Below are 26,804 nucleotides of genomic sequence, written 5' to 3' on the forward strand. Positions count from 1 at the left end.
TCAACTGTGATGGTTTTGGGTGCTGGATCAGTGCAAGTGATGTGTATGTCAGAACCATTAAAAAAAACAAACAAATGTGACATTGTCAACCCATTTTTGCCACTCTGTGACCACTTTTCACCACTTTTTGTCAGATATACATATATATATATATATATATATATTTTTTTTTTTTTTTTTTTTCTTTTACAATTTTTAACCTTTTTTAGCCACTTTTTAACTGCTTTTCACAATTTTCTGCCCATTTTTTGCTCCTTTCTCACCATTCTTAAACCATTTTTTGCAGATTTCTATCCTGTTTTTCCCTCTTTTAACTAGGAATGTAACAGTTTTTGTTTTCTTGTATTTTGGCACTTTTTAACCACTTTCCACAATTTTCTACAAATTTTTGCTCCTGTCTTGCCATTCTTAACCCATTTTTTGCTGATCTTTACTCCATTTTCCCTCTTTTACCTGCCTCTTTGACCGGAATTTGTATTCCTCCTGAACTGTTGTGGTTCTTGGTAAAGGTTCAGGGCAAGCAATAAATATGTCTGAACCATTAAAAAGCAAAGAAATTGGACATTATTCTCCATTTTGCCACTCTGTAACCTGTGTTTACAACTACAAGCGATAGAAAACTTGTCATGTATTAAATATGAGATAACCACTTTTCACCACTCTTTGTCAGACAACTTTTGCCACTTTTAACCCATTTTTGTGAGAATCAGGGATCATACCATTAACAATGTTTAAAAAAATTGAAGCAGATTGTAGATATGATTTCTTTCTAACTTCTTTGGGTACAGGACTCCTTTAAACTTTTAAAGAACTTTCATAACCAAAGTAGCTGAAAGGAATTACCAAACTGTCTGATCTCTTAGGTTTATTTGAAATCACTCTGTTGTGCTCCCATGAGACAGGGAGGCAGCAAAGAGAGGGAAAATACATGGTCTGGTTTTATAATAATCCAACTCTGTTGGATGTGGTTTACCCTAACTTTTGTTAATCATGTCAGATAATTATTAGGTCCATTAATCAAACACGTTTATGTTTGCTGAGTTGCTCCTTTGGTGCAGATATCAGATGGGTTTATGTTTACACAAGGTGAGCTGTTATCCAATCTCCAAGCATGTTTGGGCATTAAATATTCTTTATTTCCCCTTTCTCATTTGACATTTTCATGAGTACTTTGGGAAACAGATTGGATTTAACAGTTGGATCTTTTCCAGCTGCATCAACATCGACTGCTTCAAACAAATGATGGAGATAATTCAGTGGGTTTAAAATCAGAAACACGTGGTCTGTATGTTTAATGCTGAGATGATGAGTACATCTGCACATGTAAAGGAAACACACATGTCTAATTTCTTTCACCATCAGTGGAGATAAACAGTAGAGCCTCTGTTAGGACTGAAGGTTTAAATGATTTACAGTAATCTGCCTGAAGTTAATTTCCTTTGATAGCAGAAAATACTGATGTTCTATGTGATGCTTAATTCTTAGAAAATGTGAATTTGTAACTGCTGTGTGTGTGGGAGTGTATGTCAGTATGCCTCCGGTAAGAGGTTGAGCTCCTATTTAGTCCCAGTGGGTCACACAGTACTCTGTATTTTTAGAGCGAGCTGGTATTAATAGAGCCCGAGAGCCCTGAGAAGTCAGAGCCGGCAGTGAGAACAAAATACGACGCCAAGTCCAAAACACAGATGCCACAGTGCAGCTCTGTGGGCCGGCAGCAGTAAACACTGAGGCCAAACTGTTTAACAGTGCTGATGAATGAATAATGTGTATGACGCAGAACAGCACACAACTACACACAGATTCACAGTCAAGAATTTTCTTTTTTTGACTTCAGCTTAACAAACTGCATTTGCACATGGCGCCAGCCAGGGAGGAAAATGAGTTAAATGTGCTCAGCTACTCCACGCTCTGATCCAGGACAAGGCCATGGATAACACGACATGTATGACTGCTAACAGAATAAGAGGACTCTCTGCATGCTAGAACCAGTCTGCTTAAAAGCTTATGAAAGAACTTGTCACTTGATTTATTCCCTCAGTAAACATTTTCCTAATACGTTTATGGTCTTAATTGCTAATTCTGTGTCTTCTTCAAAACAGCATGCAGCTCATTTTGTAAATTATGCTCCAATTTAGGTGAATACACAACACGGCAGGGTGTGCTTTCTAGTGTGGATACCTTGTGATTGATAGTCTCCAGCATGCCAATCTGTCCACAGTGTCAGCAAGTGAAGAGGCTGTGGTCCTTCCTTGTTATCTTTCTGCCTTTCCTGTAATGGAAACTTAGTTTAATGTTCATTATAAAAAATTTTCTATTAACTAAAAGAACATCACTGATGAGGTTTTCCCTCATCTGCCTCTATCTTACACAGGGATCATATAATGTTGGAAAAATGTCTGAAAGAATTTGTTAATTTGGAAACTTTGGTAAGAAAAACAAATGTCAATTTGTGTTTTAACCCCAAGATGCCATGGGGAGAGAGAGAGTCAGAGCAGAAATGGGCGATCAAATGAGAGCAAGCGTTGTTGTCCTGTTGCTAAAACAGAGTAGCGATATGGAGGGAGAGGATGTTATTTCCTAAATGTTTTGCAGCAATTACGCTCTAAAGAAGTTAAAAATACACCGAAACCTCTGCACAGACACAAAGGAAGAGTAAGGACTGCATTTGACTGGTGCTCTTCATCACAGTCTCTATCCTCACTAACTGTTCATCAGTCCACAGGAGAAGACTCTATAACATCTCTAGAACATGCCCAAGTTAACATTAGTGTCTGTTACAGACTGATTGAGAACAGAGGATAGAGAAAGCGATGGCTCCTGGCCCCTGAAAGTTTACATCCAAACCAAAGGATCAATGACTGCTTCATGTTTAGACACTTTTGCACCATGAGCAAAGTTGCTGACTTGGTTAGAGAAGTCCCACCTGTGTAGATCAGTTCCAACCTTGCAAGAATAATACTGAATTCTGTGGGAGAGAAATTTAGGACTGAATAGTTGAAGGGTTTTTAAAAAACTGAGGTGTGTTAACTTAAAAGCTCACATCAGCTATGGTACACTGTAAAATGCATCATTCTTAAAAGAAAATTTAAAAAAAACTATGAATAACTGCTTCAATAAGAAACTGAATTAAGTTCATTCAACTGAAGTTAACAAGTTGCAAGCACGTAACCCAGTTCTAAATTGTTAACTAAGTTTTTTCACAATCCTCTTTTTACAGTGTAGCTCCATTTTCTGAGTTGACTGAACACATTTTTTTGTTTTAAGTAAACACTTTTAAACTATTTGGCATTCATCCCTTAATCTGCATTGTTTTCCCAGAATGCCTTTGGGTATTAGACACTTTTGCACCATGAGTGAAGTTACTGACTCAGTTGGAGAAGTCCCGCCTGTGGGGAGAAACCACATCCTGTAATGGATGGGATACTGAACATGATGGAAGAGGACTTCCTGGTTCAGTGTCCAACTTTCAGTTAATGAGTGGCAATATGACTGAAGTACTACAAGATACAAGTGAAAGTTGCAGTGGATGGAGAACATAAAGCTTTAAAAATACTTGAATGTTGTTTTAAATTGTAGTTTAACCTTAAAAAAAAATGCAAATAACCAAATATGAATGTACAAATTGAGCTGATGCAACTTAAAATGACAATGTACCTGCTACGAAATAAATAATGTATTGTCCGCGAGTATTACTAAAAATGTATACATAATCAGCTGCCTCTAATGTTTTGAGCTCTATTAACTCATCAGAATTACAGTGTGGATTAGCTACATATTTTAATTTACCACATGAAAAATTTCATGTGATCAATTCAAACAATTATTTGGAGTATTTTCAACTTGTTCAGTTTTACAGTGAAGGACTACTTGATTAAGGCAAAAATCCTTATTATGATTATTTCCATAGTTTGTGAGATCACAATTATGGAATACAATTACTCTTTGATTTTAAAACATCTGCATTACATCATTTATCGAATCTAAATACTCTTGACACTTTGAGAAACAAGCAATTAAAAAATATAAATGATTGGGAAAAAAACAAATGTATAACAAAATGGCAAACCATGACAATGTATGAACAAAACAATCACTTTCATGGCCAAAATACTGAAACATTTATCACATGACATAAACCTATGGACAACATGAGTTTAATACAGCATGTGGCACAGTAATCATTTAATTATGACTGACACAAACACTGACAGCCATACAATGACCTAAATAAGGGATTTTATCATTAAGACAGCTAAAATAATTTTTCCATGCTGGTCCTTGGAGGCCCTAGCCTTCATTAGATACAGGTATACAGGGGCCCTGAGGAAAAAGGTAGGAAGTCACTACTGTGAGGCATTGTACAGCTGTTTCCTTCTTCTTTATCACCCTGTCTTTTTCTACCCTAGCCAATCAACTTCTGTTCACCTCAACCCTTATTTAGGGATCATGAAGCAGTGTTGTGATAAGTAAAAAGTTTTAAACAATTTTGTTTAGAAGACCATATTTATTATGTCTGTACCAGTGACAGCCACGGCTGGATGAACTACTTTCTGGGTGTCCAAACAAATGTACATTTATCTGTACCTCCATGTGTCCTAACCCCCATTCAAGGCTATTCTTGTGATTGTAAATGGAGAACACTTGAGGGATTTTATCAAACTTGGCATAAATGCCTACTCTGACTCATGGATGAACTGAAGGCAAACTGGATGACAAAGGTCAGGGTCACTCTGACCTCAAATCATGTGAGCCCAACAACATAGGGCAACCTAGACTTAAAGAATATGTGTGCTGCAGTAATGGTGCTTGAATTAAAAAAAAAAAAAAAAAAAAAAAAAAGTTACAGGACTATAAAGACAAAAGAAAAAAATAAACAGAAATTAAAACTCAAGGATTTTTATGTGTGACACAAAAAATTATGACTTAGACTTCTATCTCTTGGAGAGCAAAAAGTTTTAAAAAATAATCATTCTGTGTATATTAAACAACTAAAGTGTTTGTGCTTTTTTACATTAGCTGTTTTTGTGTGATTATTCAAAGCAGTTCCTGTCTGCAGTGGCACAGCGGGCCACGTCACAGGCTCTCTGTTGCTCTTTCTCTCTATTATGAGCTACTCAGGTCGTCTCCTGCATGATCCAAGTGTTTAGGCATAATGTGATGATGGAGCTGCCTGCCACTGGTTGACAGCCCCTCGCAAAGCATTCTGGGAAAACAACATCACAATTAGCATTAGCAACTAAGGTGAAGAATAGATTAAAGATAGATGAAAAAGAAGTTAAATATCAGATTTACCGGTGTGGATTTAATCTGTAAAGACCCTGAAGAGTCCTCCAAGTTTCAGGATCATTGGAAACGCTTCCATAAGGGATTTAAAGGCTTGGATAGCATCACTGGAATGGCACAACAGCTAGCTTCAATGGTACAAAAAAGAAAGACACTATAATTTCTGATTCAAAAGTTACTAAACTTTTAACAACCTGTGTCTCCTCATGTCATACATGACAACACCAGGCTGGGAGGGTTTAACTTTACAGGGGGTTCTATGGTCTTTATTTTTATGTCTTAACTACATTTTAATATTGATATTGATATCTGTATCGGCCAATATGAATTTGCAAATATCGGCAAAAATCCACTGTGTGCATCTCTACTTTGTACACATTAGCTTGACTCACCATTGTACTTCCACTGACCAGTTAACTGTGTACATCATGTAGGAATAAAACCACCAGTTAGAAGTTCTAGTAATTTTAAAATATGGATTTTTGGCAGCTGCCGTGTCCTAAGAACTGTCTCTCATAAGGTAGCACAAAACCTCACTGCTGTATCGATATTTTCCCTTTCCCAAATGAGATTTGAGAGAAACTGTTGTAATTTGAAAAAGGGAGGGTCACAACATGTGGAAGAAACTTTATGGCCACATCAGATGTCTACATAAATTAAAGGGGACATATTGTGCAAAAATCACTTTTTCAGGCTTTTCTAGCAAAAATATGTGCCCCTGGCCTGTCCACAATCCCCTCAAGAATCAGAAAAATCTATTGAAGCCGTTCTCAGATTTTTCCCTCATGATGTCATGTGGGGAGTTAACCCGCCTCCAGGTTGAGTTGGCCCTCCCTGGTTGGTAGAAAGTTCTGCCTTCCTCTCCTGATCTGCCTCTCACATCCATAAAGCCACATCCATTTCCTGAGAGGGGCGTGGTCAGGGGAGGAGTTAGACTGCGGTAGCATTTAAAGCTACAGACACAGAAACCGCTCATTTTGAGCTGGGCTGAAACTGAGGGGTTTTAGATGTACGAAACCCCAGTACTGGAGTGTTTTTTCAGCAACAGATTTTGCAGGCATGTTTTGGGGACCTCTGACACCAATATAAACTTGTCTTAAAAGGGTAATATGTCCCCTTTAAGATAAAACTGATTTGGTGCTAAACGCCAACAGCTCAAGGATACTGTTGGTATAAAGAGTCTGAGTAGAGAATAAAGCAGATTGTTTTTCCTGACAGTCATATCCAACTGTCTACTAAAGCATTACTGTACTTCAAAGTATAAAACGGGATGTTAAGAGAGAGAGAAACTTGCAAAAGTCTGCAAATAAAAGAAAGCTGGACTTTCAAAACATAAATGTTCTTGGCTAAATTAAAACCTGAAATATAAGTTTAAATTTAAAGCAAACTTTGAGCCACAGTGACTTAAACGATACAAAACAGGAAAATAAACAAGAATGATGACAGGCAGGCTTTGTTAGCAGGTTTAAAGATGTTAAATTGGCTCTAAAGCCTGTGCCAACTTTTAGTGATGGAAAACCAACTGAGACAAATAATGTGAAACCACTTCCAAGTGACAGCCATCAGTAGAGTTTGAGGGATTATTGGTGCCAGCACTCACTACATTACAGCCTTCAGACTCTCTGAAGAATGACGTTTCAGATGTTAAAAATATTTCCCTCGTGGGAATCTTAACAATGTGATCTCTGAAAGGTCACTTAATTGGAAAGCACCACCCACTCATGTTGGTTATTATAGCGACAGATTCCAGCTAATGAAGAGAACTGGCGCTCATCTTTGAGAAATCAAAAGTGTTGGAGTCCCTCTAAGATTGTGGATTAAAAACTTTAATGTTTGTACTTTACAACTGGAGCTTGTTGGACAGACTTACAGGAGAAAAACATGTATACATGTTTGGGATTTTTTGGTCGGAGCACTCAGCGTTCCAGGTCAGGGTGTAACATACAGGAAACCCTGTTCATGATTATTGACCACATTCAGCCGTTTAGACAGACTGATCTATTTCTTGCCTTTAACAGCCCTTGATACAAACTTTTTTTCTTTCCTATACTTTTTCTTCAATCACACGCTTGTTCTCTTCTCCCAGCATGCACTCTGTTTTTCTGCAGCCTACTGTAGTAGGAATGTGTTACTCTACAAGCATAACAAGGGGTTACTGCAGGTCAGCATCCATTTTATAAACATCTGAGAACAAGAAAGATTCAGTGGAAGCCTTGAACAAGAAAAACGGTTTTAATTTGGAGGGGCTGTGTTACTTAGATCCTCACAGCTGCCTTCACAGCACTCATTTCTAATACTAACACAATGCATTGTGGGACAGAGCACAGGTGACAGCCAACAAAAAGCACACTATGGGGGGTTGTGACAGGTTGCTGTGGCAACAAAACATGTCACAAGGCTGAGTAAATATAGGCTAACCAGTAGGCGATGTGCAGAAAAAGAGAGAGAGGCGGCCCTTCGATTCAGCAAAGGCCAAAGAAAAAAACATTTGTAAAGATCTCAAAGCACTGCTTTCTTCTAAGGCAGCTGACCTCGCCGCACAGTAATGACAAAAGAGATGACCTGAGATCCAGCTCTCTTTTCACACCAAAGAAAAAACATTATGAGCCTGAGAGAAAAGAGCCAAACAGGCAGAGGAGGTAGAAAGACATCTGAGCTAAGATATTAAATATAAAGCTGTCAAATCATTTTATCTTAATTACTGAATTTTGATAGTTATATACAAGTAATAGAATTTTGATAGGGCTGCATGGCGGCACAGGGGTTAGCGCCGTTGCCTGGTCTTGTCGTCCTGGTCCACTTCCTGGTCAGGGCGAGTTCTCTCCGGGTACTCAGGCATCCTCCCACCACCAAAGACATGCTTGTTAGGTTAAATGGTGACTCTTAACTGGCTGTAGGTGAGTGTGCCTGGTTGTCTGTCTCTATATGAAAGCCCTGTGATTGACTGCCGACCAGTTCAGGGCATACCCTGCCGAACGGGATAGGCAGTGAAGAAACTGGATTAATAGCATCTTAAAAATGTGATTATTTTACATTTCAAAGGTTTCTTAAGTAAGAGAGACAATGTGAAGCCATTCTCATCAGTGCCTTGATTTGTGAATCAAATGAGAAGAGAGTTGCATTTTAGGATATTTACTGTTATTTTAATGATCTAAATGAGTGCTGCACTGCTACACAAGTGTGACCTGAAATCATGGCTTAGAAGTCGAAGACAGCTTCCAAGTGCTTATCCTGTATCCAGTTCAGACAAAACCGCTGCTGCTGCTGAGTCCTAGCTAATCACTCCACTAGCAGGCCCTGTATACAATCACTCACAACTTCTAACCCCTTCCCCCTTAACTATCACATACTCATGCCAAAGCAGGTCGGCAGAAGAGCAACAACATCGTTTTCTGTCGCAGAAAGCTTTCATTGTCGCTCAGGTCTACGGCTGCAACAAACAATGATTTCAATCATCGATGAATCAGATGATTACTTTCTCGATAAATCGATAAATCGGAGGTTTCCTGGGGGGCGAGGTCCCTTATTTAAAAATTTAACATGGATATTCAAAAGCTATCAAAATAATGTTAAGAGTTGGCGTGCCAGTAGTCGAGTGGTTAAGGCGCATGCCATATACGCAGGCGACCCGGGTTCGAATCCGGCCCGTGGCACTATTTCCTGCATGTCTCTCCCCGCTCTCTCCCCTGTTTCCAACTCTATCCACTATCCTATCAAAATAAAGGCAAAAAGGCCAAAAATAAATCTTAAAAAAAATAATAATAATAATGTTAAGAGTTAAATGTCTTGATTCTAAAAACTAAAACAGAACATTTTTTGAGTTTTGTTAAATTAAATAACTTGAACATTCTACAGAATAAACACAAAAAATATAATAAATGATTTTATTATTATTTTAAAAATAATTTATTAAAAAAAAATTTAAATTATGTTTTCTGTGTTATTACTTTGCCTACCTCCTTACAAAAATACATAAACACTTTAAGATCATACTGATGACAACAGCCTGAGGATGTGATTTGAATGACAGACTCTTATAGTGGGATTCTGCTTTTATTGCATCCTCTTGCAATTATTTTATCCCAGAGGAGCCAAAGGTCAGCCTCAGCCTATAAAAGTTATTGATATTATGATGACTTATACACATTTATCACTCACGTATTCAACAAGCTAACGTTAGTTCGTTCATGCTTGTTGTCGACCGAGCTGCACTCAAGGACGGTCACACAGACACACACACACCCAACAGCCATGTGACTGCAGCTCAAGCTTTTCCTCCTCTCTCCTGTTTTAGCAAACATTTAGAACACAAAGCGGGGCAAATATCATGGATTACATGAACCCCTGACAGTCCAGCGCAATAGTTTTTATCCAGTCTCGTATCGTAACAGAAATGAAACTTAACTTCCGCCGGAGTTTTAACGACAACGAATTATTTTTAGATCGCTTGCGTCTCACCTCTGTCATGAGACACAGTTGAGGATGAATATATCTACTTAATTTTTCCGCTTATTACAGGATTATAATCAGAGAATTACTAAACCAAGCCAAAGTTAAGTTTTTCAGCCGTCTGCGTGTGACATAAACAGCTCCATGTCACGCCAAGTGACGCCATAATCGCGCAACACAACGAATCAATTTTATCGATTCGTAGTTGCAGCCCTACTTAGGTCACCCAAAAAGTTGTCCTGAGGCTGTGATAAGATTTACTCATGTTACAATATTCAGCTCAAAAGTGTGGAGGTTAACCTGCAAAGAAGATTGAAGAGCTGCGGTGCTAGCACTGCTAACATTAGCCACATTCTGCAAAACAGTTTCGCACCATTACAGTGTGATGTTGTTTACTGTTGCAGTGTGAAGTTGGTTTACAGAATTGATTTATTTGACTCTAGACTAGGCAGCTAAACACGGTTATATTTTGCATTCATCAGATGAGAAATTATACGCCAAGAATCACCACAAGCAAACACTGATATCAGTACCGACACTTATATGTAGTTCAGACCCAGTACTTCTGGGGCGCTCCACAGCGTGTGACTCTAGTATCTCACCTTGCTAGGACTTGTATTGCCTTTTTTATTGACAACTCTAATGTAGAAATAAATGAAGATGAATAAAGGAAGACTTCATGTGTTTTAGGTCTACTGGCCCTGTCTTAAACTCCACATCCCTATTCATATGTACAGCTATTTATAAACCAATATACTGGTATCACCCAACACTGATATGAGGATAACATCACACATACCTTTTTGCTTTCTATGTATAAGGTTAACAATAAAAGCACAAGATATTCTCAAGAAACTGTTCTTTGACATGTTTTTACTTTGTAATGTTTACATTCTTCAGCTAAGAGTGCTTCCTGTTCTGATAAAAAAAAACAACCTGCTTTAATTCTAAACAAAAATAAGGAACTACTGAAAATAAGAACTTGCTATGGATAAAAAAAGTAAACAAAAACAGTGAAAGGGAATAGTAAAAAAAGTTAAATATTTGATAGACATTCAGCGAGGCAGTGGTGTCATTTCTATACACTCTGCACTGTGAAAGCAGGAAGATGCTATAGTGAGTATCCAGCTGCCTCCCCACTATAGTAGCTTAAAGGGCAAAACAGCAAGTAATCAATGTGATTGCAAAAATTGAATGCATTCATTTTGGACCTCAATAGCCATTTTTCTTCTTCTTTCAAACTGTATTTTGTTTACATTTGAGCACATGAGAGATTATATTCTTGATTGCCAGTGAGTTAATCTTGGTCTGATTAATACTTTTTCTAACTATTAACATTGCCTTTGTTTATATTGTGATTTTTTTACTTCTACATAACTACATTTTTTCTATTTGGACTTTTATAAAGTGATTTATGTGGGTTTGAGAGTTTGCCTGAGTTGCTTTTTCAGTGGTGACTAATGGGGATCCAAATAAATCAATCAATCATATTGCAGTTCACATGTAAAGGCTGAAAGCCCTAATTAAATAACTTCATTAAACAATGACCATGACGTTACAAATGTTTGCAAACTCCATGTTCTTCCCAGGTGCTGAGCTGGAGGACTAGTCTGAAAATTACTGAAATGTGGCCAGTTTAACAGGACTAATTGGCTTTTCCAGACAAGTCTGATAAAGGCCTCCTCTGAACATTTAGTGTTAAAAAAGACTGCAGGCTTCTCGTTCATGCTTTAGTCTCAGCACAAAGAGGGAAGTAGTGGACTCATTCTGTACAGAGGGTCAAGGGTTGCATCCTTTCCAACACATTCTGGGAAGAAAGCCAACTCGAACAAGGAAAAAGACCAAACTGCAGCCTCACTACAGACAGACGGCATTACAGCACAAAGCAGGCTGATGGACAGAAGCAATTCAAGCTTAACACAAACCTAACAGTCTGCTAAACCGAGGATGGCCGGAGTGATCAATCAGACACAGAGCCTTGTTTTCCCACAGGTCAGGAGGAGTTAGACGGCACTTATCTGCACTTTGTGCACAGGAATTGTTTTGCTTAGTTTCTCTTTGGACCTTTTTTCCACAGATTCTGTGAACTAAAACTTACAGAACAAAAAAAAAAAAGGAATTGTGTTTCCTCTGGGGAGCGTTGGGGTTGTACACAGCATCATCTTCCCAAAACAACAGTGAATTAAACATAAACAGAGACCAAACACTTCAGCCTAAACATAACCTGACCTGAACTACATGACACTCAGCCTCACATTACCCTGAGAACAGAAGGACTACAATTAAAGCCAGATCAAAACAGACTGAAGTTACACCAAACCCACACATGGCTCCTAGCAGATGGTCAAAACTGAGGAGAGTTCAGTGAAGGTCAGAGTGAGAGGTAAGTCATCCTGAAGTGAAGCAATGATGCAAGCTGTGGGTAACTTCAGATGGACCCAAAGATGAAAGAAGGGCAAAGAAAAAGGGACAGTTCAACTGGAATGAATATACATTTCAGTGGACATTAATACAGTGGAAATTACCTCCAGACCATAAAGTGTCTGTTTATGTTTGGCATTTGTATGCACATTTCTGTAATGTAAAAATAACTTTATTTTAAAATGATTTTCTCAAACTTGTTGTTATCTAACTTTAACATAACATAGCTATGATGCTCACGTGATGACTTGATGCATCTGGATGCAGAATCAAAAGGATTTGTTCGCAACTCAGAAGAAATAATGGCACATACTACTCCCTGAACCCTGATCAAATTAGAGATGCATTGATTGTGAAAATCTGGGCAGATGCAGATGTTTAGAGGAACAATTAGCCAACTGCCAAAACCAGTAATTCTTCATCTGTTCTCAAATGAGCTATGTGATTACATCTATCAAAACCATCATCAGTAGACCCCCCTCTTTTGAGCATGTCTCCCACACTGATTCTTCTCAGAGACAATGCAGTGCTCCCACCCTGCCAACATGCCCTATACGCTCACCAGCCACTTTATTAGGTACACCTTGCCAGTAAGGCGTTGGACCCCCATCTGCCTTCAGAACTGTCTTAATTCTTCAGGGCACAGTGTCAACAAGGTGTTGGAAACATTCCTCAGAGATTTTGCTATATCATGATAGCCCCATGCAAGTGCTGCTGATTTGTCAGCTGCACATTCATGATGCAAATCTCCTGTTCCACCACATCCCACAGGTGATCTACTGGATTGAGATCTGTTGGCCGTGGAGGCCACTGGAGTACAGTGAACTCACTGTAGTGTTCAAGAATCCAGTTTCAGATGATTTGAACTTTGTGCATGGTGCTGCTGGAAGTAACCATCAGAATATGGGTACGCTGTGGTCAGAAAGGGAGGGACATGGTCAGCAATAATACTCAGGTAGACTGTGGCATTTAAATGATGCACAGCTGGTACTAAGGGGCCCAAAGTGTGCCAAGAAAATATCTCCTACACCACTAAACCACCACCAGCCTGAACCACTGATACAAGGCAGGATGGATCCATGCTTTAGTCTTGTTCACACCAAATTCTTATCCTATCATCTGAATGTTGCAGCTGAAATCGAGACTCATCAGACCAGGCAATGTTTTTCCAATCTTCTATTGTCCGATTTTGGTGAGCCTGTGTGAAATGTAGCCTCAGTCTTCTCCTCTTAGTTTACACGATTGGCACCCAGTGTGGTCTTCCGCTGCTGTAGCCCATCTGCTTCAAGGGTCAACATATTGTGCGCTCAGAGATGGTACTTTCTGGTTGTTTGAGTTACTGTTGCCTTTCTGTCATCTCGAACCAGTCTGCCCACTCTCCTCCGACATCAGCAAGGCCTTTTCATCCACATAACTGCCATTCACTGGATATTTTCCCTTTATATGATCATCCTCTGTAAACCCTAGAGAAGATTGTGGGTCAAAATCCCAGTAGATCACTAGTTTCTGAAATACTTAGACCAGCCCATCTGGCCCGTCACTTAAATCCCCTTTCTTCCCCTTTCTGAAGCTCGGTTTGAACTTCAGCAAGTCATCTTGACCACGTTTATATGCCTAAATGCATTGAGTTGCTTCCATGTAACTGGCTGATTAGCTATTTGTGTTAACAAGCAATTGAACAGGTGTACCTAAGAAAGAGGCCGGTAGGCGTATATTTGAAGTAAAAACCAATGAGCATGTCAAACAGGTGACTACTTCTACACAATAACTGAAACTCAACAGACACACTAGTGGCTCTGGTTGTCTACAGGGCCAGCATCGACCAAAACCAATGTTCACTTCATACCTTGCTGCATTCCTGCATTAAATACTAAGGTGCTTTTATACAGCTGGCAATGCAACTCAAACAAAGATCCAGAAATGTGTGAGAGAGTCAAACATTTGATTACCAGGAAGTAAGTTAATGATTTTCAGCATCTCTTCATATTTTAATTGCTACAGTGTGTCAGGCTCTTCATTTTAAGTTGTTGAAAGCCTTCATCCTCACAGGATGGTCATCATGTAGACTGTGCTTTTCAAATGGTGTGGCAAGGCTCAAAAGTAAATCTAGGTGTCAGAGAGAGAATCTGTACAACCATGTTATCACTACAACTATACAACACCTTTAACATGTTCTTAAGAGGATATTGAGAAATACGGAAATGGGTGAATCCATCTGCTTTGCAATTATATCAAATGTGTTGGTACCAGATTTCGATAATCATCTCTAAAAATGAGTCTGGAAATATTGGCATATGACACATCTGCATCTGTATTTATTTTCATAATTTAAGGGAGAACACGAGCCTTTATCTTACTTAATTCTCACTGTGAAAAACCTTTGATTTCTGTTAAGTATGATCAGAGCTCAGGCCTCCTTATAAAGAAACGTAGGCTCATTGGTTGTAAAGTCTTTGATCACACCTGGTTAATATCCGAAAGCTTTTTGATGCATCTTCCTGTTTGAGTCATCGTCTCTAAAACAGACCAGTTTCAAGCTTGTGAGTAAATATCCCACAAGCTCAGAAGTAGCTCATAAATGAAAGTCTAACTTTGACTATAACCACGTAGGTACACTTGGCTAAATCATGTTTTCTTCTGTTTACAAGAGCTTTTTGATGAAACTACATCTAAACGTAGGCTTTCACTGAGACAGTTGTTACACAAAGCCTTCTCAGCATAACTAAGTGCTGACAAACAGAGGTGAACATCCGTCCTCTTGCACCAGTGAAACTGTGTACAGTATCTGAGGTTAAACCCTGTGGTTGGTTCATATTACGTTCTCACTTCTTGCAGGCAGCACCACAGTTTGCTTGTAAAAGGACTAAATAGCAACATACCTGCCAGTTTAGAGAGCTGGAGCTTACCTGAGCTCACATGGCATTGTTCTCACCTGCCTGGAAAAAGCCCTTGTTAAGAGGCTGAACACAGTGCTCTGAGTGTGCTTCAGTATATAAATGTAATTTGAAATGCAGAGGAGCAGCAGCAGCGTGAACAGAGAACTTTTGTCTGCAAAGACTGTATGCAAAAACATGCAAAAGTCGAGCACACAGAGGGACGCAGAATAACACGCACTGGGAGATTAATGTGAAGCGTAATGACTGTGTCATAAGTGTCATAAAATGCTTAGCATAAGTGCTTTCTAGTTACAGATTACAGAGGGCCTTTCTTCTGACACTCAGCCTATAGAGAGGTACTTAAATGTCTTCTGTCGTGTGGAAATGTTCTCAATATCACATTATTCTTTCATAGCTCACCTTAGCAGCGCTCGCTGTAACTCACCCCAAACTTCTCAGATCACCTAAACAGATAAGAAGCACTTTGTTAGCGGCTCACCAAATCTGTCCCTGCATGCAGAGGAGCAGCGTGTGTGGCTATGCAGCTGCTGCCGTGTGCTTATTCATTCAAATTAACTCTGGACAAAACAAAAGAGGCACGAACACGCTGTGATATATTAGCCTCCTCGTATAAATGCTTTATAATCAAGTTTTTTCACTTTTCGTTCAAATGTAGGACAGTAGAGCTGTGGAGCTAGCATCAAAAAGGAGTCCTGGGCACCCAGTATTGGAGATTTCCTGTTTTTAATCACCAAAAGTTGCTAGCAAACTCTTCCTCTGTTTGTAAAAGACATGAACGCAACATTAAAGGACTAGTAGATGCCAGTGTTTGTTAAGGATGTCCCTGATTTTAATTTTTAACATCTATTTTACAGAATTATACTATTTGCATGTAAATTATGTGAAATTGTTTTATGCAGGTGTGGCCAACATAAGCAAGCCTAGCACAGCCCACCTTTTAACCTCCTTGCACACATATGCCTAACCTGAATGTGGTTCCACATTCCTTTGGCTGACTAGTTTTATGTAGGGTATGGATGCACAATATGGTAGTTTTGCTGATTTCCGGTAACTTTTTCAGTGTTAAAAAAAGAAAAACGCCACATGTCTGCTGTGCAAAAAGAGGCTGAGTCAAGCGGAGCTGAGAGAGGAGCAGAGAAGTAGACAGTCTGGTAGATGTTTTAAGTTTGGGGCTTCATTCAGCATGTTCAGGGAGACATGGGCTATGTTTTATTAAGTCCCGTACGCGCCTAATGAAGATGCATGTCTTAGGGGGAATTCCATTTCTACCCCTTAGTCCTTATCTTAGCCCTACCACTTGGTTTTGCACGTTCACATCAGGTAAAGGGGTGTCCCAGTTCTCTTTTGAATCAAGGACTAAGGGCTAGAGCTACATATTGCTTGAAACAGGGGGTATGATGAATTTCCCTCCATGCACTGTGTTCAGTTGCGAAATGGCACAACAGACTACGAAGGAGACGCATAAATGTAAAATTATTTTTGGCATAATGATTAAAGAAAACACAACAGTTGTGTTTCTTCATATATTCAATCTTTAACCACTGGGGATGTGAGTTTATTGTATTTTCAGTACGTACACATGTAAACCAGGGCTTTTAACTGTAGAAATAAATGGAGAAGATTAACACAGAGATCCATAGTATGAACAAGATGGTCTAAGCTTTATTGTCACCTCCAATGACGCACTGTTTATCGGCGATGTGTGATGATGAAAAGCAATCAAGTGATGTCTCATTTCTAAAAGGGAAGGTTTTCACCCCTACCTCATACCGCTCTGTTTCAAGGAAGAGGAAGACGAAGGGGAAGGGCTAAGGGGAAGGGTTAAGAGGTAGAAATGGGTTTGGCCCTTAATCTTAGTCTATTACAGGCAGATAGAGAGCAGAGGTGAGAGACAGCAATGTATCCTGGTCCCTAAACTTTTTCCTTTACATCTGGACTGATAATCTTGCAACCTTTTCACTGGAACTACAGTGGATTTTAGCAGCAGGGATCTCCAGCCCAGTTTACACTGGGAATGTGGATCTCAGTTGATGAAAAATAATGTTAGTTTACATAACCAGTAAGAGCTGGGCGATATGGCCTAAAATTGATATGCGATATATTTTTGCTATATATTGATACACGATATATATCATGATATTTTGAAATGGCCTCTCTGCAGCTGTATAATGTTAAATTCAGCTCCAAATGACACTAGTTTGGTGATTAAAATAGACTGTTCTATTGGATTTTTAATAAAATTATTTGCAGAAAGGGTAAAAATCAATATAAAGTCAAATTTAGCAGTTTAATTTCGAAAAGGACTTCATTCAGTCTTTTACTAATAAATCAAACTACATAAATCATGAAACACTCTGTATTTTACAGTGTATGGAAAGTCCTGAAATGTTTTCTGTGTTATGTTTACTATTGCTGATTATAAAATGATTATTTTCCTCACTAAGGGTGACGCAAACCTTTACAAAACTCACCAATCCTGCATGCAGCCAGTGGCCAAATGCCTGCAGTCTAGTCCACCATTCAGGCTCACAGCGGTGATTATATCAGTTCCTTATCTGTGCTGATGAACGCTGGACCACTTTCTGACAAGTTCATAACATGAGAGCATCTTTAGACCTTATTCAATAAACTCTCCTGTGTGATCATGGGGGAGAAAAACGCTTGTCTGGAGGCGGGGACATTTTAACTACTCCTCAGTGTTTTGAGCTGTTAGGCTGAGATAAGGCTCCGTAGTTGTGGAGAAGTCGATCACATTTGTCCACTGCTGTGTCGTCTTCTCTCTGACGTGTACGACTCTGGCAGGAAGTTTTCAGCAAAATGTTTGCGCCCAGGCAAATCTCATATTCTGGGTTAAGTGTCTTTATGAGATTTTTTAAATCCTGGCTTTTCAACAACACTGGGCTCATGTCTTTAGGGACGTGTTGTGTTACTGCCGCCATTATCCCGGAGTCATCTTGCGGCGTATTTTAACGAATACTGCATGAGTTCGACCTCTTCCTTTTCAAAGTTGAATGACTGCTCAACACTACAGATCCAGTGCTCTTTCTCGTTGTCCGTCTCAAATCTCAGCTAACTCCCACAGAACTCCCCGCTAACTCGCCACGCTGCTCTGTTTACCTTCCTCTCCCTTGCTTCTCTCGCTGCTGATACAAAAATGTGCATGTGTGGAATTTTCTGGATGGGTGGGGGAGTGAGAGAGAGAGCTGCTGTGAAAGATGCATGTAAGGACAATGGGAGAAGCAAAACTCCAGCGAGAAATGCACGCCGACAGCTCAAAACTTCCACATCATTTATACTCGGATGTTCGCGATATAATCATTTTATACATCATTCGTGGCAAAAGCCGGGATACATCGAGTATACTTGATATATCGCCCAGCCCTATGACCTCCTATGAAATCTGACTTTATTTGCTTTGCTTTATTAGATGACTGATTGCAGTCAGCTGATCTGTGAATTTGAACGGACCATTACATCTTCATTCGCCCACAGCGGTCTTGTGTTATAATATGACTTGACCAATCAAAATTGTCTGTATAGTGCCAACTGATGTTATCTCAAGACACTTCACAAAGAGGGCGGTCTAGACTGTACTCTTTGGTGTATTATTATAAAGACCCAACGTTAACCACCATGAGCTAGCACTAACAGCCTTTAGATTTACAGACATGGACAAAAGTATTGGCACCCCTGGAATTTTTCCAGAAAATACACCATTTCTACCAGAAATTGTTGCGATTACAAATGTTTTTGGGTTCCACGTGTTTATTTCCTTTATGTGCATTGGAACAGAACAAAAAATCTGAAGAAAAAGGACAAAATTTACATAATTTTACACAAAACTCAAAAAATGGGCCAGACAAAATTGTTGGCACCCTTTTAAATCTGTTTTTTTCAAGCATGTGATGCTTACTTAAACTCACCTGTGGCAGTAACAGGTGCTGGCAATCTAGAAATCACACCTGAAGCTAGTGAAAACGTATAAAAGTTGACTCAACCTGTGTGTTGTGTGTCCGTGTGTGTCACACCAAGCATGGAGAAGAGAAAGAAGAGCCCAGAATTGTCTGAGGACTTGAGAAGCAAAATTGTGGAAAAATATGAACAATCTCAAGGTTACAAGACCATCTCCAGAGATCTTGAAATCCCTTTGTCCACTGTGTGTAATATAATCAAGAAGTTTATAACCCATGGAACTGTGGCTAATCTCCCTGGACGTGGACAGAAGAGAAAAATGGTCAAAAGAATGCAACGCAGGATAGTTGGAATGGTGAATAAACATCCTCAGTCAACTTCCACACAAATTCAGGCTGTCCTGCAGACTCAGGGTGCAAAAGTGTCAGCTCGGACTATACATCATCATCTGAATGAGATGAAGCGCTATGGCAGGAGACTGAGGAGAACCCCACTGCTGACAAACAGACATAAAAAAGCAAACTGGAGTTTGCAAAAATGTACCTGAGAAAGCCTCAATCCTTCTGGGAGAACATTTTGTGGATAGATGAGACTAAGGTAGAGCTTTTGGAAAAGCACCTTTTACTGTTTACAGAAAACAGAATGAGGCCTACAAAGAAAAGAACACAGTACCTACAATCAAACATAGTGGAGGTTTAAAGATGTTTTGGGGTTATTTTGCTGCCTCTGGCACTGGGTGCCTTGACTGTGTGCAAGGAATCATGAAATCTGGGACACTATCAGAAGGTTTTGGGTTGCAATGTAGGGCCTAGCGTCAGAAAGCTGGGTCTGGGTCAGAGATCATCGGTGTTCCAGCAGGACAACGACCCCAAACATACCTCAAAAAGCACCAAGAAATGGTTGGAGACAAAGCGCTGGAGAGTTCTAAAGTGGCCAGCAATGAGTCTGGATCTAAATTCCATTGAACACCTATGGAGAGATCTCAACAATGCTGTTGCAGGAAGGCACCCTTCAAATCTGAGAGACCTGGAGCACCTTGCAAAAGAAGAGTGGTCCAAAATTCCAGTTGAGAGGTGCAAGAAGCTTGTTGATGGTTATAGGAAGCGATTGGTTTCAGTTATTTTTTCCCAAGGGTGTGCAACCAAATATCAAGTTGAGGGTGCCGAAAATTTTGTCCGGCCCATTTTTAAGTTTTGTGTAAAATTATGTCAATTTTGTCTTTTTTCTTTGATTTTTGGTGTTGCTCCAATGCACATCAATGAAATAAACATGTGTATACCAAAAACATTTGTAATTGCGAGAATTTCTGGGAGAAATGGTGTAACTTATTTTCTGGAAAAATTCCAGGGTTCCAATACTTTCATCCATGACTGTAAAGATTTGAAATCATATTTTTAAAGCTTTGTTACTTTACAATTCAATATTCAAAAATTCTCATTTTAAACTTTTGGCATCATTTTGGAAATGTTGGCAATCTTAGCGTGCAGACATACACCCAATAGCTTAATGAAAAATCTTTACAGTATGTAAACAATGCATAAAACAAGACTGTATTTGGCACTGACCTACTAGATAAACTGTCAACTAACAAAAAACTACCTGATTTTACAGACCTCTAACTCACAAAAAAAGCACAAAGTCTGACAGGCTTGCACAAAGGCCTACAGGTTTGAGAGGACTGATGTTTTCAAAGAAAAGAAGTCCAAAAAGTAAAAGATGCTCTGAATCAGGAGATATTTCACCTCAGGTGGAAAGCAGCAGCACAGTGTACTGTAGCTCTGAAAGACAATTCGGATCAAGTTGCAAACTCTGTTAGGTGCTATATATAGCTCACCAGGATATTGTAGATACACAAACAGTATGAAGCGCCTGTGCACACACACACACACACACACACACACAGGAACAGAGACAAGCTGTAGTATCTCTGTGAACAGGTTTAAGAGCAGCATTATCAAAGAACATTCAACAAGCTGAACTAAGTGGATCTGCTACCTGGGGTGAGACAAAGCATACAAAAAGACACTTAGGATGTCAAAAGCTTCAATACTTTTTCATTAAAATGTGTTTAAAATGTTTCAATCTTAGCATCAAAGCTCTATAAAACCGCATCAGTTTCTAAAGACAGATGCATTGGAGAGGAATCAATCAATCAAAAATTAAGGGAACATTGTCCTGATCGCACCAAAAAACACAGATGAAATGATGACAGTGAAGTTTGCCTGCAATTTTTTAAAAATGAAGACAAGAAATTACCCAGTATTGGGTGGTTTTTACTTCTTTCATTTCCGTGGAATTGAAACAACTGAATGTATATGATTTTATTTTGTTAGTATCATATCAAAGTGTAAAATACTGATGTGGTAACAACCCTAACAAACACAGAGAGGAAGAAAGAGATGCTGGAGGAAGGGTGCATGAAAGAGAAAGGGAAGCACTTTATACAGGCTGCATGAAAGCATTAAGCTATAAATCTTTAATAAATTAAATGTTAATAATAACAGAGTCTATTAGGGATGTCAACATATTAATTTTAATGTTACTACTTAGGGATAGAGGATATGGACCAAAACTTGCATGTCGGTATTTTGTAGCTGAAGAGCACTATGAGCTATTTATCTCGGTATTTCTTCTATAAAAATGGTGAGTGGTTTTCCAGTGTTTTCTATTAATGAATGGGGGGCCACCCAGGTATATTTGCTGCCACCAAAGTCTATTTACCAACCATTTTTTTCTCCTTTTTTAAAAAAAATATATATATCAACCCCTCATGCATACGAGAGTTGCCCATTTACACATCAACGCACTATTTGAAAAGTGATCATTTTAAAAATGCAGCTTCTTGTTTCGCTGCAGCTGCTGGTATCATCCTGTTCTCCTGCACTTAAGGATTATAGTTGCAATGCAATATCTCATCAACAGTAAGCCAGTAGAAAACCTGCTTTGATTACCAAAAATAGAAGTGAAACATTTCAAAAGCTGAGTCATGATATTTGATTATCTTTATAGAACATACCGCTAATAAATGCTGTCAAAGAACAGAAAACACAACAAATAAACCTCAGAAATGAGCCGCCTTCCCCACTTCCCAACTACAGCGTCTAATGTGAGAGGGCTCTGGTTGTGGACTGTACATCTCTGACCGCCACTCTTACAGACCACTCATCTGAGACGCTTTATATCTCAGAATAGAAATGCTTGCTAGAACTTTCAAAATAAAATCAGATTAAACTTTTTTTTAGGGTTAGGATCGGAGCTTTGTAACAGTTAGGATACCAAGAGTTAAAAGTTAAAACCCTGACCTGCAAAACCAACAAAATGTTCAATAAGGCCATGTAAACAGTCTGCTTACAGGCTCGTCCTCCTTATGTAGCTCTGTTAGCTGTGTAAGATAAAGCAGCTACATAGCTAATGTAGCTAAAGCTAAGCTTGCAAAGCAGCTATGTGAGCTACAAATCTACCTGATCTACGTAGCTAAGTTAGCTTTAGTCACATTTGCCATGACTGACATTGCTAATGCTCACTTAGCTACATGGGCTTATGTAGTAAAGTTTATTATGTAGCTAGCATAGTTATGTTAATGTTTGCTTTAGCCAAAGCTAAGAAAGCTAAAGCGAGCCGCTGTTCGTTAAACCACTTCTAAAACAGGTTAATACCAAGCAGCAACCAACAGCCTGCAGCCAGACTGTCTTGTCTTAGATGGGAAACACTGGTCATCGCAATACCAGATTTATAAAAGTGATGTAAATCTACAAACACTCAAACAATATTGAAACCTGTTCAAAACTATGGTAACTACAAATATAAATCCAAGGAAACATAGGAAACATTAAATTTGATGAGGTTGCTAAAACACTATATGTGACCATGCAATAACAATGATCTTACGTCAAATTTTAAACCAAAACAAAGATTGCGTTGTCTCAAAAGCACAAATACCGTATGTTTGTAACAACTGGAAAAAAAGGTAGGAACTTGCATTGAGATGCACCTCCTTTCTAAATGCTAAGGAATTTGTGCTATTTTGAACGTCTGCAGGAGTTTCATGACTACTAGTGATAATACAAATCATAAATTTAACAACGTTGGGTGTCAGGACTGCTATTTTTGTTCCTGTGGTATCAAACAGGTATCAACAGGCTGGAGCCTATCCCAGCTGCGGGGTACACCCTGAACTGGGACGGACAACAGGCACACTCACTTTCACACCTACGGCCAATTTAGACTCACTGAGCATGTTTTTAGTGTTGGGAGGAAGCCGGAGGACCCAGAGAGAACCTACGCATGCACAGGGAAAACATGCAAGACAGAAACAGAAAGGCCCTGACTGGGAAGCAAACCCAGGACCTTTTTGCTGTGAGGCAACAGCGCTAACCTCTGCACCACCGAGCATCCCTAGTTCAAATATCAAGAAAAGAAAAAGAACATTATGCATGTGACGATTGATACTGATAATTCATAGGATATCATACCATATGTAACCAGGCTAAAATAATATCTGTTTCATCAATGACACTTCACCAAAACCTGACAGAAACTGGGAAATGTTCATTTTATTATGCTTAAAACACATTTTATGGCTCACTCTATCAGTGTTGTTAATAGTGTACTATCACTTTAAGAGACCGTTGTTTATGTGACGTCAGTGCTGCACTTCTCTCATTGAGAGAAGGTAAGGATTCTAGCTCTCTGCTGACTGTTAGCATTTATTGATTTTTGTAAACCATGAAAAACAATGTCAGTCACACATACGACATGCAAAAGAGTTGTTTCATTTGAATGGAAACTTTATAAATGCACTTTCAGAAGTTTATAAGCTGACACGTTCCGAAGCGCTACAGGTTTCTCCATGTGTTTAATTGCTAACAGGGGACTGGAGACGTGTGTGTTTTGGAGAAACTGTACGCCACAGAGCCTTTGTATTTTCTTTTTGACTTCTACAGACATTTCGCAAACATTTGCTGTAAAAAAAACAGAAGCTAAGCTTGTTGAAAAATGTATGATTAAAAAATATCTGATACGCCAAATTCTGAAATGAATTTTAGCTGACATTGAAATTGATACTGATATGTAAATGTGGTTCAGACATTCATGTAGTTCAGTCTTTGAAACACACTTTCAAGTGCAAGGAATGATAATAATAAAGAAAAAGACTTCGGCTGATGTAGGTCTGTTGGTTTCAGGCTCATTTATGCTCTGTGTTTGAAACACATGCAGTTACGTACTGACCTTTCTGTCCAAACGGGTTCATTTTGTCCGTTCTCTCTAAACCTACAGATACGGATCAAACATTGCAATAACACTGCTAATCATGGTGGTTCAACCGAGAGTAGAAAGAAAAGGGCAGAACTTAATCAAGTTTTCTGAGGATGTACCACCAAATATTGAGTCAATTTTTTTTTTTTTTTTACAAATACAGCCATATCAAAGATGTTGGCTCACCTGGGACGTGCATGGCAGCATCAAAACAGCCCAGTGAGAGACGGCGACCTCTATTGGACTAGTTTTTCAATGTCTACTCCAACATAATGCACAATAGCAGAAGGGAAATGACAGTTGTCGTGTTTATAATGCATGGATCTATTTTCAGACTTGTGTAAACAATCTTTAAAACTCCACTAACTTATACATTCATACAACCAATATTAACAGCTGATACAGGCAGATTTTTATAGCCAAAATATTGGTTGTAAATATCGGCAGAAATGTTCACATCTGGTGATGCTGATAATTCATTTTTAAAGCTAATATCTGCTGCTATCAATATAATACTGACAATATTGTGCATCCATCTGTATAACACAGACTATCTTGTTATAAATTATATTGTCCTACCCTACAAATCTTTTTGAAATATTCTGACATGTCACAAAAATTCGATGCATTTCCCAGCCCTAGATTTTGTAGCTTCACAGCCTCACAGGACGCCTGTCTGCTGTGTTAGAGAATCAGAGTGGGGTATGAAATGCCGTCTTAAATACACTATTTTGTTGTAACACTGTGATATTCGCTCCTATTAGAGTGTTAGCAGGGAGTCTCACAGTGTTAGGTAGCGGCAGTATTAGCTGCATGTTGCTCTCCACATGCCCACGCTGACTGTGTGATGAAGTGACAGGTATCGTTACGCAGTCTGTCACCTACTGAACACGGTTTAGCTGCTTAGCACAAAAACCATTCAAACGCTGCTTTGGCTGCGTCTGGCAGATTAGCCTGCTGACGAGCTAATATAAGTAATTACACATCTGGATTGAAACACCCGAGTCGGTAGACTGTGAAGGAGAAAACATAAAGTTGAGCAAGCACCGCATTGTTGTGAGGAGAATTTAAGGACACATGCCCCTGGTGTGAACCCCAGCGCTCATGAGTGGAGAGACTTGCTGCGCCAGCCAGGTCCACGGGCTAACTTAGCATGCTAATTCATGTCTCCGCTAGCTGACTCTCTTGTAAACTGACGTAGCACACATCTGCAAGCGACCCAATGCTAGCTAACGGGATTTGAACTTTGTTATTGGCTTGCTAGCGACCCGAAGACTTCATAAAAAGACGGGAAAGTTACACGAGTCCACACATAAAGAAGACAGCTGAGGAATGAGCGGAGAGCTAGCTCGGCAGGGCAGTGTCAGTGTTTTGAAAGGCTGTGTACTGTACCTGGTGTCTGAGATCACAAGAGGCCGATGTCAGGACTGACGGCCAGCCGACATTCCCCGGAGTGGCCGCCGCCACCGCTTGCTCCCTTCGCCGTATCACTGCGCAAGATGGTCCCGATCCCGATGTTTGACAAGACGGGAGCTGGTGCAGTTTGACGGAGGTTCAGATGGTGATTAATAAGACGGCGTGTCTAGGGTGAAGTTTCGGTTGAAATCAGAGGACGCGTCACCTTGCAGCGGTTCATGACTCCCACTATTCAAGATGTAGAAGGGCAGGACGTTGCATTTCTCTGCGAGTCCATATCACTCCCAGCCGCTGACAATAATTAGTGTGGCCACACGGGCATCCGTATGTCACTGTGCTGATATGTCACACTGGACTTCTGTGCAGTTTTTTTACGCCCTTTATCATCATCAGTCAGATTTATGACATTTTGACATGATGTTGATGAACTGATTTTACCTTTTCTACCGTTTATGTTTCCTGTAAAGGAATCAGCTAATCAATCAAACATCACATGACAAATATATATATATATATATATTCCCTGAAACTCAATAATAGCAGACAGCCCAAAAATACTGTAGCTTATTGTAAGTGTAAAATGGGAAAGCAGGAAGTTCTCTGTGCCAAATCATATGTGCTCAGTCAGCTTTAAAGATGAATAACCAAAGGCTACAAGCATAACCTTATGTCAAATTAAAAATAGTTCTATGTGCATGAAAAACAGGAGTGGTATTGAGTTTTTAAGCTTTATTTAACAGAGGAGGCAGAAAAAGAGCAGCAGTGCAACAACTGGATCTGAGCAACTTTATTAAACTTTCCAAATGTGTCTGTTTTTTATTCCACTTTTTATTTCATATGAGGCAGTCTGCATTTGCAGAAGTGTGTCCAGAGAAATCGGATGTAATATAGAAAATGTAATTTGTTTGTTTTGATGTGTATGAAATCATATTCAGCATTTTATCTGATATTTGACTGACTTGGAGCAGCAAATTCCTGTGTATGTGATGAAGTTTTAAACACTTTAAGCTCTCTTTGTTAGCCTTCTTTGTGCTTATTTGCAGGACACAGGATTTAATTTCTTCTTGCCTTTTTTTTGGAAGTAATATGGAATAAATAATATGGGATTTTTTTTTTTTTTTTTTTGATGATTTTAGAAAAAAAATGCTAATTTATCTGATATTTCATTAA

The 26,804-nt window shown here is 39.2% G+C and overlaps 1 protein-coding gene across 4 annotated transcripts in view; it reads right to left on the reverse strand.

Annotated features, from left to right (window-relative positions):
• Positions 1–26,406, reverse strand: part of bcl9l (bcl9 like) — a 60,270-nt gene extending 33,864 nt beyond the window's left edge. The window contains exons 1-3 of one of the 4 annotated variants that reach the window (XM_041804419.1): positions 25,611–26,406; positions 15,450–15,493; positions 2,179–2,269 (exon numbers count right to left, since the gene is read on the reverse strand). The gene's annotated coding sequence lies outside the window, so the exon portion shown is untranslated. The remainder of the gene's footprint in view (positions 1–2,178; positions 2,270–15,449; positions 15,494–25,610) is intronic. The other 3 variants (XM_041804418.1, XM_041804435.1, XM_041804425.1) reach the window with 3 other exon arrangements.
• Positions 26,407–26,804: the final 398 nt, after the last annotated feature.

Source organism: Cheilinus undulatus, linkage group 2, assembly GCF_018320785.1.
Source record: "Cheilinus undulatus linkage group 2, ASM1832078v1, whole genome shotgun sequence".
NCBI classification, from domain to species: Eukaryota; Metazoa; Chordata; class Actinopteri; order Labriformes; family Labridae; genus Cheilinus; species Cheilinus undulatus.